This window comes from Pan troglodytes, chromosome 13 (genome assembly GCF_028858775.2).
Source record: "Pan troglodytes isolate AG18354 chromosome 13, NHGRI_mPanTro3-v2.0_pri, whole genome shotgun sequence".
In the NCBI taxonomy this organism is placed as follows: domain Eukaryota; kingdom Metazoa; phylum Chordata; class Mammalia; order Primates; family Hominidae; genus Pan; species Pan troglodytes.
Window position 1 is genome coordinate 130584023 of NC_072411.2, and position 17275 is coordinate 130601297.

Here is a 17275-nt window from a genome sequence, read left to right on the forward strand (position 1 = left end):
GGTTCAACTTTGTTTTTTTGCATATGAATATTCTGTTGTCCTTACACTGTTTGTTGAAAAGACTACTCTTTCTCTATTTGAAAGACTTGATATCCTTGTAAAAAATCACTCAACCATAGATGTATCAGTTTATTTCTGGACTATCAATTATATTCTTTTATCTATATGTCTGTCCTGTGTAGTACCACATTTTGTCGTGTGTTCAGAGAATGTTAAAAAGTTTTTAATACTGCAAGTGAGATATTCTGGATTTCTATTTACAAAAATCAACTAAAATAATTAGATTATCATAAAAATTGAAAAAGAAGTTGCATTGCAGAACATATTCCCTCTGAAAGAACTACACTGAGTTTGATGTTTTTATAGCACTATTATAACAAAAATTGGTATGGCCATAACAATAGATGGATAAATACTCTGTATTTAACCTCATGTCTTTGCTTAAAATATATAACCATTAAATACAATAAGCCAATTAGATGATAACACCAAATTGTTAGGATGTTGACCTCAGTTCATTTGAAATGATAATGCTTGCTTAGTGAGAGAGAGAATATCAAACCATAAGAAATACTAGAAGTGTTGTTAATAAAATAAAAATGTCATAGCATTAATAATTCTGTACTAAGTCAGAAACAATTTGAATATATTTGACATTTAAAATACTTAAATAATGTGGCCTAATGTTTACAGATTAGTTTTATACTTCCAGTGTAAATACTGTGGCTGATTTTAAATTTGTGATATTTAGTTGAAAAGGAGGTAAGAATTGTACTAAATGTGTTAATTATAGTGGAATGATAAGAAACTTTGAATTTTACAGTTCATTTAATTTGTGAGATTTAATTTTTTTAATATTGGGAATTTTTGCTTACATAGTTGGGCTTGAGGAAATTTAATTAAGTTATAAATAAAACTGATTAATTATGGGAGTTTAGTTGGTTTAACTTGAGTTGATAAATATTAAACAAGGACTTTTTAAAAGTAATTAGAAATTTACTAGATTGATAAGTAGAATACTATTTGTATAGTATACTTCAAGCTTAAGGCAAATTAAGTTTCAGAATTTGTAACATAAATTGAATAGTCATTTAAAATCTTAATTAATAATCTAATATACTTTTCTGTGTACAATAAAATGTCACATCTGGTCATACGAAATTTACTCAAATTGAAGTAGTTTATAATGCAAAATTCTACACACACTGAGAAAAAAATAAGTTGTAAAAATCTGCTATATAACAGCTTTTATCACTACAAAAGCAGACTTAGGATAAAGACTAAAAATATTATGTCCTTCAATTTTTATTACTAGCACAATAAATATACTGATTTCTATTATATATGAGATATTTTGAATAATCATTATGTTTCTGCTGTTTTCAAATGCTTCAATGTTAATATTTTTATTTCTAGAATAGAAATATTTCTATTTAGTATTTTAAAATTAATTCACTCAAAAGCATTTGTTAAATACTTGAAGAATGTGTGGATTGAAGACAAAAATAACGCAGTCATCCTCAACGTAATATTGAGTTTGACACAGAATTGACAGGAAATTCCTTGGGTGCTGTCATCCCTTTTCAGTAACCACCATAATCCAACTATTACACAGGGGATGGTGTTTTTTTCAGGGGTAGAGCAGATTGTGACTTCAACCTGCTTCCTCTATTAACACTATTCTGCACCATGCTCACCAGGGGAGAAGGATTGCTGAATACAGAAGGGCCTGCCGCGCCTTGAGAAGTTTAAGACACATTCAACTGAGGCTAAGCCAGAAATCATAATCTAAGTGTCTAACAATTGGGTTGGCTTGTGTACTGAAGAATGGGAGCAGATCAAGCTTTGCTGCTAGAGCAGTCCTTGAGGTTTCCTCACCGAGCCAAACATTAACTCTTTGGTTGCTGGATTGTGGGGAGTTTCTGGAGATGTGGAGACACGGCTCGGGTAGCTAGCACTATCGTGCTGTGCTTGCGGGGTTAGGGGCAGATGTTATTTGCCAATGATTACAAAAGTTTTAAAATATGTTAACAAGCTTGATGTTATTGTATTCTGGCTGAATATTAGCTATAGAGTAAGCTATGTACAACTGCTACGGAGTTCTGCCCGTCTCCTACTTTTAACTAGAAGCCACCATTATATTATAGCAAAGTGAAAGGGCATAAACCTTATTTAGGAAATAATATTGCTCATATTGATTAGCAAAGTGATGCCCTGACCTTAGAAATAACCACGCTTTGATGCTTAAGGTCTTAGGTTTCATCCCTCCTTTGATCTTGGGCATGTGATTTTTCCAGGAGAACCTCACAGGCTTTGCTTTTGATGGCTCCACTCCCATATATTCAGATGGAGATGCGATTGTGCACTAAACTCCTTATAATTCAGTATCTCACATCCACTGGGAGTTAGAGCCGCAGAGGCATGTAATCAAGTGTAAGAAATGGCATTGATATAAGGTTAGTGGGTAAAATGGCTATCATCAATTACTATTGTTTCATTTTGAATTTTTAAAATGTATATTGTAAAATTCACATTTTTGATGTAGAGTTTTAACAAAGCATAGTCATGTAACCTCCCTTATAATCAAAATACAGAATAGTTCTTTTTTGAAGGGAGCTTTTTTTTCTATTTTTTTTTTTTTTTTAATAAACAAAACTGCCCAGGTTTATTGGCCAATAGAAGTCTTCCACACTCAGGGGAAGACTTCTCTGGCTTCCTCAGCTGTAATCTCCTGGGAGTAGAGGTCGGTGAAGAGAGCTGGCAACCAGTAGTGGATCTCCCCTGGGGCCTATAAGTCCAGCCACGCCAGCCCTTCTCTCAGCAGGTGTTCTGGCACTTGCCCTGCTCATTGGTTCTCCCATTTAAGACTGGCTTTGATCTCTCTGACAGTCAATAGCCATTTTTCTCTGCCAGCTGCAGCCCCATGGTGTGATCCATATTGAATTCAGCTGGAACAGACTGACTGAGGTAAGTGCCACTCATGGGGATGATGCTGAAGCCAGTGCCAAGTGCCTTTAGTTTCTTGATGGCCCTGATCATGTTGTCTTGACTGACATCCTGGGTGAACTTGCCCCTTCCTTTTAACACCTGTTGATGTAGTTCCTCCAGAGTTATCGGACCTCCACTCCAATGCTCAGCACTAGGCACACTTTGGTAATGTGGACACCGAGTTCGTAATAAAAATCCCCCACACCCAGCATCTCAGATCAAAATCCTTTTCCAGAGGCCAAAGACTCCACCCCAAAGGTTGCACACATGTCCTGGAACTGCACATGGAACTCAGGATCCTTCCAGATCTCCTGCTTGTGCTTGCTGGCAAATTCCTCCAGGTTGGTCTTGAACATGCCCAACTGCTTTGACATCTGGGCTAGCTGGTCCTCAGCCAAGACCGTTCTTTGCTCCTTATACTAAGCCTTGGAAAATTTCTTTTCTTTTTTTTTCTTTTTTTTTGAGATGGAGTCTTGCTCTGTTGCCCAGGCTGGAGTGCAGTGACACTATCTTGGCTCACTGCAACCTCTGCCTCCCAGGTTCGAGCAATTCTCCTGCCTCAGCCTCCTGAGTAGCTGGGACTACAGGCACGTGCCACCACGCCTGGCTAATTTTTTGTATTTTTAGTAGAGATGGGGTTTCACCATGTTGGACAATGTTGGTCTCGAACTCCTGACCTCAGGTGATCCACCCGCCTCGGCCTCCCAAAGTGCTAGGATTACAGGCGTGAGCTGCCGGGCCCAGCTGGCCTTGGCAAATTTCTCTGCGGCGATGACACCAGTTCCCACCCGCCGATGGTGCATCCCCGCCCTGGGCCCATGTCCCGGGCTCCTCTGCTGCTGGCTCCCCAGAATAGTTCTTTCAAATAAAAAAATTGCCTTGTACTATTTCTTTTTTGTCAAATGTTATATGCACTTCTTACCCCTGGAAACCATTGATCTGTTCTTTATCATAAGAGTTTTCACTTTTCCAGGATGTCATATATATGGAATCATACAGTATGTAACCTTTTAAGTCTGTCTTCTTTCACATCTATGTTGTCATGTGTATCAGCAGCTTGTTTATTTTTATTGATGAGCAAAGGTGCATTGTATAAATGTACCAAACTTTGTTTATCCATTTACCTACTTAAGCGACAAAAAGTTTTAGGTTGTTCCTAGTTTGAGGTGATTATAAATAATGCTGCTATAAACACTTGAGTTCAGGTTTTTGTGTAAATATATTTTCATTTATTTAGTGTAAGTACCTAAGAATAAGATTACTGAAACACATATGTGTCTATTTATAAAATAAGTTTGTTGAAGTATTTTCCATAGTGCCATTTTGCATTCCTATTAAAAATGTATGAGATTTCCAGTTGCTCCAGATTCTTGTCTGCACTTGGTATTGGCATTTAAAAAAATGTTCACCATTCTATTAGGTGTGTATTGGTATCCTTTTATAATTTTACTTTGTATTTTCCTAAGGACTAATAAAATTTAACATATTTTTATGTATTTAGCTATCATCCATAGGTACTCTGTGGTGAAGTGTCTGTTAAAATATTTTACAAACTTTTGAGTTGTTTTCCCTTGTTGTTTTAAGAGTTCTTTCCATGTTCTGGATTTATGTCCTTTGCTCAATATGTAATTTGAAAATATTTTTCCTAGCTTGTTTTTCATTCTCTTAACAATGACATTCACAGATCAAAAGTTTGTAAGTGTGATAAAATCTAAAATCTTGATTCAGCTTTATACGTTTATCAAAAATGAATTGACTATGTTTGTGTGGATGAATTATTGGACTTGCTATATGTTCCATTGATCAATATGTCTATCCTTTTGTCACTCCCACACTTTCTTGATCATTATAGCTTTATAGTGAGTCCTAAAATTAGGTAGTGTAAGTAGAGCAAATTTGTTCTTTTTCAAAATTGTTTTGGCGATTCTAATTCCTTTGCCTTTTCATGTGAATTTTAGAATCAACCTGTTAAAATCTTGATTATTTCTGTGTAATTTTTAGTGCTTTATCAGGGATTACAATGTACATGTCTAACTTTTCACAGTCTACTTAGAGATCATATTTTATCACCTCAAGTAAGACGTAGCTGTCTTACTTGACGTAGTGTGATAGAAATAGCTATCACACTATAGGTCCCTTCGTTCCTTCCTTTATGTTATACTTGTCATATGTGTCATATCTGTGAACACTGAAAACCATATTAAACAGTGACATATGACCTATTACAATTATTTATATTTTTATCATTTTGGTGGTTCTTCCTTCATTCTGAAGTTCCAAGTTTTCTTATTTTGTCAATGGTTCTCTGCATACAAACTTTCTTTTTTTTTTAGCCTTTCTTTTAGAACAGGTGTACTTGTGACAAATTGTCTATTTTTTTTAACCATTTTTGAGTATCTTTATTTTGTTTTTATTCCTGAAGTACGTTTTCACTGGATATAGAATTCTGGAAGGACAGAGTTGTTGTTGTTTTCCCTAGCACTTTCAAAATATTGATTCACTGTCTCTGGCATTCATGATTATTTGCAAGAGATGTGTAGTCCTTTGAATCTTCATTGCTCTCTACATAATGCCATTTTTTTTCTGTCTGCTTTTAAGATTTTCCTTAATATTTTGATTTTCAGTACTTCAGTTATGATGTATCTGGGTGTGGTTCTCTTTGAGTTTAATCTATTTGAGGCTGACTGAGCTTCTTTTATCTATAGGATTGTCTTCCATCCAATTAGTGATGTTTTAAGCCATTATTAAATCAAACCTTTTTTACCATACCAATCTCTATCTTTTCTCCTTTCAGAATTCTAATGACAACATGAATAACCTTTTGATAATATCCTACAAGTCTCTGAGGCTGTTTATAATATTCTCAATTTTTTTTCAGATGATATAATTCCTATTGATTTTTATCTTCAAGTCTGCCGACTCCTTCTTCTGTTATTTCCATTCTGCTATGGCTCTCTTTCAGTGAATTTTAAAATTCTCAATAATTCATTTCTTTGTTATAAAATTGCCATTTTCAGGAGAATTGCTTGAACCTGGGAGGCGGATGTTGCAGCAAGCCGAGATTGTGCCATTGCACTCCAGCCTGGGTGACAGAGCAAAACTCTGACTCAAAAAAAAAAAAAAAAAAAAAATGCCATCTTATTCTTTTCTGTTTCTTCCGTTTCTCTCCTGACAACTATCTATTTGTTTCAAGAGTGTTCACTCTTAATTCGTGGGCCATAACTATAATTCTAATTTCCAAGTCTTTTTTGAATAATTCCAACATCTTGGTCAGTTTGGGTTTAGCATCTGCCTATTGACTGTCATTTCCCTTAAGAGTTAATCCCTTGAGATATTTTTATGATTATTCATATATCAAATATTTTTATTATATCCTGGACATTTTGAATATTATGTAATAAAATTCTGTTGCCTTTGTAATTTTCTGGAGAATGTTGTTTCTTTTAGCATGCAATCGATTTGTTTGCATTCAGACTATGAGTACTAGTCCACGTCTGTAGACTGTTGTTTGAATGTCATTTTTGTTTATAAAATCCTTTGCTGTGCTATTTTCAACTGCTCTGTTGTGTGTGCCTTTGGGGTTTCTCTGAGATCTAGGCAGTAGTCTGTACCATAGGTCAGTTCTTAAAGCTTTACTATGTTGTGTTAGGTCAGCTCCATGCATGTGCCTCTTGTGGTTGAGCTCAGGACTCCATTCAAAGTATGTTTTTTTCTGGGCATGGCAGCTAACACTCGTAATCTCAACTACACAGGAGCATGAGGCAGGAGGATCATCTGAGCCCAAGAGTTTGAGGCTGCAGTGATCTGTGATTGTGCCACTTCACTACAGCCTGAGCCACAGAGCAAGACCCCATTTCTTAATTTTTTTTTTTTTTTAAAGGGCAGTTTTCTCCAGCTCCTCTTCTCTATGTGTTTCCCCAATCTTTGGTTGCCAAGGGTCCCTTTCATCCACACACTTTCCAAAAAGCTGGAGTTTTAGCCTTTACGTATATACTTTCATGACTAGATCTTGTATGGGGCAAAGCAGTGAAAGCAAAGTGTGGGGGAAAAAATAATAGTGAATTTCCCTATGCTTTTCAGATTACAAGAGCATCTTTTCCCATTCTTCTGATCAGTGAGAACTTTTATCTCCTGCTTTCTTTCATTTTTCCTAAGTTCTGAATTTCATTCCATATCTGAACCTTACCTGTCCATGAGTTTCATGCTACCCCTGAGCCTCATCCCCATTCTATTTTAGGACCTAGCTCTATTAATGATTCTCACTCCTGTCCTGAAAAGACATTTCTGAGTTTTACTCATTGTAAGACTCACCTAACTTCCTGTCCATTTGGTCCCCTCATTTACCCTTGCCACAAGTACTCATTCTAGAAAGAAAATTTATTCTGCACATTAAGTGGTTACTCAAACAAAGCAATGTTTCTACATTTTTATGCACCCAACCAAAACCGAAAATTTTACTTTAAACTTCTATTAACTTAAGAATAAAGAGTTTGTTTACCTTTATTCATTAATTGTCTGTTTTGAGTTACCATTGCTGAATTTACAGCTGAAATGATCATACTGAAAGCAGGAACGGAAGAATTTTGTGATTATCTTTTTTTTTTTTTTTTACTTTTTTTTGACATTTAAAAACAGGATACTAGAATTATATTTACTATAAAAATTTTCTTCAGTCTCTTTCCTTTCTTGCAGATAATGTGGCTCACTGAGTTTTTGCTCAAAATAAAATAGTTTTTTGGGCCTCCGTCAAGATGCTAAATTGGATTTTTCTTCACTGGTGTTTTATGAGATGTTAATTTTGCTCGTTTCCAAAAAGAAGTGACTTTTCACAATCATTTATTCTTGGTCTCTAACTTCTTGGGACACAGACATAAGGATTAGGAAATGAGGTGAGAGGTAAGGTGTAAATGTTGTCAACTGCATACTTTAGATGACATAATCTGTGAATTGAAATCCTTGCTTACTTATTTGATTAGGTTAACTTCTCAGGATACTGAGCAAACATCAAAAGAAAGTTTATTTCTGATAAGTTGTAAAACATATATTCAGTTTTTTTCCTCCTAGGAACATTAAAGCAATATAGGTTAAGATGTTAATTAGAGGCCCTGCGGGGTGGCTTACGCTTGTCATCCCAGCACTTTGGGAGGCTGAGGCGGGAGGATCACCTGAGATCAGGAGTTTGAGACCAGCCTGGTCAACATGGCGAAACCCCGTCTCTACTAAAAATACAAAAATTAGCCAGGCGTGGTGGCAGGCCCCTGTAATCCCAGCTACTCAAGAGGCTGAGGCAGGAGAATTACTTGAACCTGAGAGGAGGAGGTTGCAGAGAGCTGAGATCGCTCCATTGCACTCCAGCCTGGGCGACAGAACGAGACTCTGTCTCAAAAATAAAATAAAATATAATTAGATTAATATAAATACTCGATTAGAGAGATGACTTTTCAGAAACTGCTTTTTTATCTTTAGGCAAAGAGTCAAACTTTACAGAGAAAAACTTAGGAACATTTCAATTTATATGAACAAACCTATCTTTAAATTTAGAAAAAAGGCAGTAAGTTTATCGGTTTTAAAAAATTTGTTTCTAGTAATACATTGTATTTAGAAAGTAGGCTATCATTTTATCAAATTAATCATGACAATATACAGAGCTGAAAACATAAGCAATTGATGTCTTGGAATATAATGATTGAGAAAATACTTCTAAAAAATTCATGATAATTTTGTTCAGTAAATATGGCAAATTCAACATTCTAATTAAATGTGACATTTGTTAAGCAAATAATGAGTGAAATACTGTATAGGGATACATTAATTGTAAATTTAGTGTTTTAATTAATTAAATGTTAAATTTCTTTTGTTTTATTTTTCCTATTTTCTTCAAAACATTTTAAAATATAAGAAATAAGATATAAAACATTAAAATACATTTGAAGTCGCCTCTGTTTCTTTTTCAACATCCATTTCCTCCCCGTTTCACCAGATGCCACTACTTTAATTGATTTGATATTAATCATTCCAATACATTTAAAAAACGCTATTACATAAAATATCGATTTCTCTTCTTTTAAAACCTTTACAAATGGTGTTTGTGAAAACGTACCATAGTACATACAGCTTTTATCACTCCAGTGTCCATATCAAACGCATTTCCATAGATATCAAGTTTATTCATTTTTCTCTGTGTAAGATCCCATTTTGTAAATATGTCATATTTTACTCATTCATTCATTGTCTCAAATATGTTTAGATTTTTCCAATTTTTTAGTATTGCAACAACGAAACAGTGAATATACTTTGGCATACTTTATTCAAACTTTGTTTTCTGTAAAAGTCCAGATAATAAATATTTTCAGCTCTGTGAGCCAAGAGGACACCTATTCTACCTTTGTAATGAGACAGTACCCACAGATAATACAGGCCATGGCTGTGTTTGTAGTCAGTAGCCATGGGTTTAGGTAATTCCTTATATTTATTTTGCAGGTTATCTTTCTTTTTTTTTTTTTTTTTAGTCTTACCAAATATTTATTTATTTATTTATTTTTATTTTTTATTATTATTATACTTTAAGTTTTAGGGTACATGTGCACAATGTGCAGGCTAGTTACATATGTATACATGTGCCATGCTGGTGCGCTGCACCCACTAACTCGTCATCTAGCATTAGGTATATCTCCCAATGCTATCCCTCCCCCCTCCCCCCACCCCACAACAGTTCCCAGAGTGTCATGTTCCCCTTCCTGTGTCCATGTGTTCTCACTGTTCAATTCCCACCTATGAGTGAGAATATGCGATGTTTGGTTTTTTGTTCTTATCTTTCAACTTATTTTCAATTTTTACTCCCAAATCAATGAATTATATAACCAGCAAAAAAAGTATTAAATGTTTGCCATTTAAATCTTTGAGTTTAAAATTTAATTGTGAACACATTCCACAGGACACTGTATTAGGTGGTTACAGGCTTTATTCACAGACTATAATTCATGTACCTTATATTATGCATGACTTAAAGGGTTTTCAAGGGGAAACTTAAAATAAATTCACTTTAATAAAAATTGAATTTGTTCTCAACTGGAAAGGAAATGGTTTCTAAATGAGCCAACAGTTTGGGTCATTTAGAAAACATAATTTTGAAAATATAGGCATGAGCAATACTATTTCCTTTGTCAAGAGTAAGACAATTATACTAATGTTACTGCAAAGGAGTTCAGATTTTATGTATTTCTGTTAGCTGTCATGTTTCCATAGAAACAGTGACTGAGAAAATCAGTGTTAATTTCGGCTCCTTCACCTTGTCATTCTAACACAACATACATCTGTGTGTATAAAATATGTGTTTATACACACACAGAAGAATATATATGAAAATAATATTAATTTTTATTATTTTTAACAAACACACTGAAACTCAAATTCTTTATAGAAATGTGAGTTGGAAAAGTAAACTAAAATCCCCAGAGCAGAATAAGGTCATCTTTATTTAACTTTATGTCATCCATTCTCTTTTCATTAAATTAATAAAAATAGACATGGCCTGTATGAGATTCTAGATAATAGTTTTGTATTGAACTGCATGTAAAAATAATATGAAGTTTTGCTTTATTTAATGAAAAGTCTATTTCATGAATAAGCCAATATTAGATTATTTAATAGTGATGATTTTATAATTTATTGCTATTCAGTGTTATTACTTGAATAGAAAGTGCATAATTAAAAAATCTTTGCTATTAAAATATTTCTAGGTCAAAATTTGGCATACTTAAAGACACTTGACATTTTAAACCTGGAGACTCCTCAAAGAATATGATGAATATTGTCAATTCTTGCATAGAAAATTTGTTTCTTCAATATGGCATTAATGCAAAAGCAGTATCGTACTTCTCTGGATATTTTTCAAATGTTGGATTGTGATGGGAAATTATGATCTTACTATCTTCTACCAATTTTTTTAAATGTGTAATTTAATGGAAGGATGTCAACTTTCTCTGTGGAATAATGCATTCAACAACAGTGTTGTGGAATATGAAAGAATAGTAGCAATAATATGTTTGAGCTTATGTAAAAAGTTAAGCCAGGAGGTATCTTAGGTACTCTAAGTTCTTTTTCTTAAGTACACAAGTTTAGGATCGGCGAGTAATGCAAATGAGAGTTCTTTCCAGTAGATGCAGGGTTTTGATAATATATTTTTAATCATTTACAGGACTATTTACATTCTCATATCCCTAGAGTTGCTGGATATTTTCAATTGAGTTAATTAATGATAGTCATATTATTAATTGTTACTACTTGCAGGGCACTAACTATGTGCCAGCACCATGCTTCACACTTCACATTTGTTATTTCGTTAGAATTGCTAATTCTAGAAGACAAGTGCTGTTATTTCTGATTCCACAGATGCTCAAGAAATCAAACCCAGCCAGTCTCAGCCCAAAGCTTGTCTCTCAAACATTGTCGACACCACCTGTTGATACAAATCGCTTTGTTAATTCATCTTAATTTTCTTCATTTAGGCAAATTGATTATCTCTGGTTTAATCAATTCAGCCTGCGGAAAGAATCATATTCCTTAAACCAACTCAATTGAGCCCTGTAACCATTATTACTTATTTTGTGAATACTATTCCACCCCTATTTATTAAATTACTAACTTTAATTAATGACAGAAAAATCATCATGAATATTTATTTTGTGGAGGGAAATACTCATTCAAACAAATTTTTAGCATTTTAAAATCTTTTCTTTTTTGATTCTGCTTTATGTGTTGTCTACAAGTGAATGGCTTAAATTTGCAATGGAAAATAATATAGGTCGTCTTAACATCTTTCAATACAATTTTAATATTTTCTTCAAAGCCCCTTCTTATGTCTTTGGTTAGATTTTTTTTTTTTTTTTTTTTTTTTTTTTTTTTTACTTAGATGCCTTCTTCAAAACTATTTACATTTCATATTTAAAAATTACATTTTACTTTTGGGTATTGATGTTTAACACAGCATGTGTGCAAAGCTCCCTCTTGCTTTCTGTGTAGACTATACGACTGCATGGTTACAGAAACAAGAGCTCACACTAATACCTCCAACTCCAACCCAACTCCATAGCGGTAGATTCTTTTTTCTTTTTTCTTTTTTTTTAATTGAGACAGAGTTTCGCTCTTGTTGCTCAGGCTGGAGTGCAATGGTGCAATCTTGGCTCACTGCAACCTCCGCCTCCTGAGTTCAGGCGATTCTCCTGCCTCAGCCTCCCGAGTAACTGGGATTACAGGTGCCCGCCACTACGCCTGGCTAATTTTTGTATTTTTAGTAGAGACGGAGTTTCTCCATATTGGTTAAACTGGTCTCAAACTCCCAACCTCAGGTGATCCCCCTGCCTCAGCATCCCAAACTGCTGGGATTACAGGCCTGAGCCGCCGCACCAGGCCATGGTAGATTCTTACATTCCATTTTGGCTTACTTCAATTTTTTTTTCAAACCTGCTTTTATTATCCATAGTACACTTATTTACTTCTTTCAGCCCTGCTATAAAGAAGTTTCAGCATTGCTAACTCATATCTTATTACAAATTTACTAACTAGAATACAGTGTGTACTTTTATTTTTATCTTTAACATTCCAATATGTAGTCAAACATTATTTTTCAAAGTAACTTAGGTCAGCTCCTTACTTCTGTGCAAATATAATGTTGTCATATCACTTATTTTTAGTATAGTTAGATTCATTTGTCACAGTCTATAATCCATCTTGGGTACTCTTTGTATCTTGGTCAACTTTTAAAATTTGTATAGAAGACAATTATTCTTTGTGGTGTACAGTGCTGTGTGTTGTGAAAACTCCTAGAGTTGTGAATCCACCAGCACAGTATCATAAAGAACAGTTCTATTACCTCAAAGTTTTCTTATGCTGCCCCTTTGTAATACCCTTTCCTGCAACTCTAACCCTGAATACTACAATCTGTTTTCCATCTCTGCAGCATTGTTGATTGAGAATGTCATACGAATGGAAAATTACACTATGTGGCCTCTTGGCCTGGCTTCTTTCACATACCAAAATTAAAAATTCATCCATGTTGCACATGTGTATTAGTTCGTTCTTATGCTGTTATGAAGAAATACCCGAGACTGGGTAATCTATAAAGGAAAGAAGTTTAATTGACTCACAGTTCCATGTGGCTGGGAAGGCCTCAGGAAACTTACAATCATGAGGGAAGGTGAAGGAGAAGCAGGCACCTTCACAGGATGGCAGGACAGAGTGAGTGAAAGCAGGGGAAATGCCACACATTTATAAAACCATCAGATCTCGTGAGAACTCACTCACTATCATGAGAACAGCATGGGGGAAACCGCCCCCATGATTCAATTACTTCCCATGGGTCCCTCCCACTACATGTGGGGACTATGAGGATTACAATTCAAGATGAGATTTAGATGGGGACACAGCCAAACCACATCAACTTGAATCAACAATTAGTTTCTCTTTTGTGTTGAGTAGTTTTCCATCGTATGGGTATGCATGGTTTATTTATTCACCAGTTGAAGAACATCTGGGTTGTTCCTAGTTTTTAGTGACTATAAATAAAGCTGCTAGAAACATTCACGCATGTTTTTCTAGAAGCATACATTTTTATTTTCCTGGGGTAACAACAGGAATGGTACTGCTGGGTCATATCGTTAAGTGTATATTTAAATTGAAAAGAAACTATGGCTGGGCGGGGTGGTTCACGCCTGTAATCCCAGCACTTTGGGCGGCCGAAGCAGGCGGATCACAAGGTCAGAAGATCAAGACCATTCTGGCCAACATGGTGAAACCCCGTCTCTACTAAAAGTACAAAAATTAGCTGAGTGTGGTGGCGCGCGCCTGTAGTCCTAGCTACTAGGGAGGCTGAGGCAGGAGAATAGCTTGAACCTGGGAGGTGGAGGTTGCAGTGAGCCGAGATTGCGCCATTGCACACTCCAGCCTGGTGACAGAGGGAGACTCCATCTCAAAAAAAAAAAAAAAAGAAACTATGAACATATTTTCCAAAGTGGCAAAATCAATTTTGCATTCCATTTGCTTCTTATCCTCACCAAAGTTTGGTATCGAAAATGTATTTTCCAAAGTCTTGTCAATATATAAGTGGGTTGTTTGTTTCCTTTTTAGCAAGTTGTTAGAGTGCTTTATGTATTCTGGATGCAAATTCCTTTCAGATATGTGATTAGCAAATATTTTATCTTAGCTGTGGCCTGCCTTTTCATTCTCTAAACAGTGACTATTGCATAGTATTATTAATTTTAATGAAGTCCAATTTATCAAATTTTTTAATGGATCATGCTTTTGGTTTCAAATCTAAAAACACTTTTCTAAATGTAAAGTCACAGAGATTTTCTGCTATGTATTCTTCTGGAACTTTTATTAATTTACATTTTAGATTTAGGCCAAGAGCTATTTTTAGTTCATACTTCATACAAAAATTAACTCTAAGAGCATTGCAGTCTTAAATGTAAAATATAAATCTGTGAAACCAAAAAAGAAAAAACATAGGAAAAAGTGTTGAGTATATAGAGCTAGGCTTAGAGTTCTTAGAGTTAATGCCAAAAGGCATGATGCATAAAATTAAAATTAATGAACTGGACCCCATCAAATTTAAAACTTTGCTCTGTGAAAGACTCTGTTAAGAGGATGAAAAGACAAGTTACAAACTTGAAGAAAATATTTGCAAATGACATCCAACAAAGGACTAGTGTATAGAATATATAAAATTTCAATAGAAAAATGTCCAATTAATAAATGGTCAAATGATATAAACAGACATTTCACTAAAGAGGAGAGACAGATGGCAAATAAGCCCATGAAAAGAAGTTTCGGCATCATTAGCCATCGGGGAAATGCAAATTAATATCACAATAAGATATTACTACACCTCTGTCAGAATGTCTAAAGTAAAAAATAATAGATATACCAAATGTTGGCTGGAATTCAAAGAAACTGGATCATTCGTTCATTGTGGTTGGGAATGTTAAGATGATATACCCAGTCTGGAGAACAGTTTATCACTTTTTAAGAAAACTAAACATGCAACTACCATATGATTCTATATTTGCACTTTTTAGTGACTGCTACCATTAGTCAAGTTTTTTTACAAGTATATTACATGGAGGTTTAGGAAGCTGGCATTTTTCTTCTAGGTGTGTAAAGCCCAAGCAAAAAGATCGTCTTTTCCGGGTTTTCAAATTCTGGTATTTAACTTATGAGATGATCAATAAAACAAAATGACACTATGAAAATTAAGTCAGCATCAAGGTGGTGGCTGTGTTCTTGGAAAAAAAAATAACTGATGATTCATTTTAATTCCAAGTAACTCTGATATTTCAGAGTATGATTAAGAGAAAAGAACGGACTTTGGTACATAATTGTTAAGTCAATGCAATGTATGCAGCAAAAGTGTATTTCATTGAGAAAATGGTAGTTATGTAAATAGAAATTTCCAAGAATGGAATCGTTCATGATGATATTAACATAATAGGTAATATGGTCACATAACTTATTTTCTGTTTTGCCACATTCCAGCTGAATTTTCTGTGTCAGAATATAATTTCCTTTGCAACAAGGATGCCGATGTAACAACCAAATGATAATTTAGGCAGTTTAAGACACTGAAGTAAAGTTTTCTACCTAAGAGGATTGTATCCACTAAATTGTGGATTCCATTTTTGACTCCGATTTATAAAAAAAACTGAAAAGCAAAATATAAATACTAGCAGCTTATGTAAATTAAAAAGGGCATAGAAACATACTGATAATGACAAATCCTTTAAAAAACAGTAACAATTTTATATTTCTTCATTTTAATATTTTACATCTAGACATTTTTACAAAAAGCTACCTTTAATACATATGCATTTACAACTAAATTTTTGGATGTTATAACCTAAGAGATTTTATTAGTGAATAGTATTTGTACCATTCCAATAAAAAACCATGTATTTAAATGTACTTGATAGAATATATTACTTTAGATACAAGTCATTTCAGGTTCAACTTGTGTAAAATCTGTCTTTTTTTTTTTTATTATACTTTTAAGTTTTAGGGTACATGTGCACATTGCGCAGGTTAGTTACATATGTATACATGTGCCATGCTGCTGCGCTGCACCCACTAACTCGTCATCTAGCATTAGGTATATCTCCCAATGCTATCCCTCCCCCCTCCCCACAACAGTCCCCAGAGTGTGATATTCCCCTTCCTGTGTCCATGTGATCTCATTGTTCAGTTCCCACCTATGAGTGAGAATATGCGGTGTTTGGTTTTTTGTTCTTGTGATAGTTTACTGAGAATGATGATTTCCAATTTCATCCATGTCCCTACAAAGGACATGAACTCATCATTTTTTATGGCTGCATAGTATTACATGGTGTATGTGTGCCACATTTTCTTAATCCAGTCTATCATTGTTGGACATTTGGGTTGGTTCCAAGTCTTTGCTATTGTGAATAATGCCGCAATAAACATACGGGTGCATGTGTCTTTATAGCAGCATGATTTATAGTCCTTTGGGTATATACCCAGTAATGGGATGGCTGGGTCAAATGGTATTTCCAGTTCTACATCCCTGAGGAGTCGCCACACTGACTTCCACAATGGTTGAACTAGTTTACAGTCCCACCAACAGTGTAAAAGTGTTCCTATTTCTCCACATCCTCTCCAGCACCTGTTGTTTCCTGACTTTTTAATGAATGCCATTCTAACTGGTGTGAGATGGTATCTCATTGTGGTTTTGATTTGCATTTCTCTGATGGCCAGTGATGATGAGCATTTTTTCATGTGTTTTTTGGCTGCATAAATGTCTTCTTTTGAGAAGTGTCTGTTCATGTCCTTCGCCCACTTTTTGATGGGGTTGTTTGTTTTTTTCTTGTAAATTTGTTTGAGTTCATTGTAGATTCTGGATATTAGCCCTTTGTCAGAAGAGTAGGTTGCTAAAATTTTCTCCCATTTTGTAGGTTGCCTGTTCACTCTGATGGTAGTTTCTTTTGCTGTGCAGAAGCTCTTTAGTTTAATTAGATCCCATTTGTCAATTTTGTCTTTTGTTGCCATTGCTTTTGGTGTTTTAGACATGAAGTCCTTGCCCATGCCTATGTCCTGAATGGTAATGCCTAGGTTTTCTTCTAGGGTTTTTATGGTTTTAGGTCTAACGTTTAAGTCTTTAATCCATCTTGAATTGATTTTTGTATGAGGTGTAAGGAAGGGATCCGGTTTCAGCTTTCTCCATATGGCTAGCCAGTTTTCCCAGCACCATTTATTAAATAGGGAATCCTTTCCCCATTGC

General features: G+C 34.8%; 1 pseudogene; it reads right to left on the bottom strand.

The window, feature by feature from the left end:
* Positions 1–2692: 2692 nt before the first annotated feature.
* Positions 2693–3791, bottom strand: LOC736370 (vacuolar-sorting protein SNF8-like; annotated as a pseudogene).
* Between the last annotated feature and the right edge of the window lie 13484 nt (positions 3792–17275).